Below are 301 nucleotides of genomic sequence, written 5' to 3' on the forward strand. Positions count from 1 at the left end.
GCGACATCAAGAATGCATTCTTATGCAATTTCTTTGATGAAGCGCGTGCTGAAGACTTGAGGAGCAAGATTGTTACATTCACTCAGGAGCCTGCAGAATCATTCAGGGGTTCTCGGATCAGATTCAAATCTTATCAGAGAGACTGTCCACACCATGGATTCAATGAAGTACAACTGCTCAATACTTTCTACAGCGGCATCGCGGTGCAGTACCAGATGGCTCTTGATGCTTCCAGCAATGGAAACTTCAAGGTTATTGAAAACCTAGCATCCAACAACAACACCAAGAACACTGATTTTGA

This window comes from Brassica oleracea, chromosome C8 (assembly GCF_000695525.1).
Source record: "Brassica oleracea var. oleracea cultivar TO1000 chromosome C8, BOL, whole genome shotgun sequence".
NCBI classification, from domain to species: domain Eukaryota; kingdom Viridiplantae; phylum Streptophyta; class Magnoliopsida; order Brassicales; family Brassicaceae; genus Brassica; species Brassica oleracea.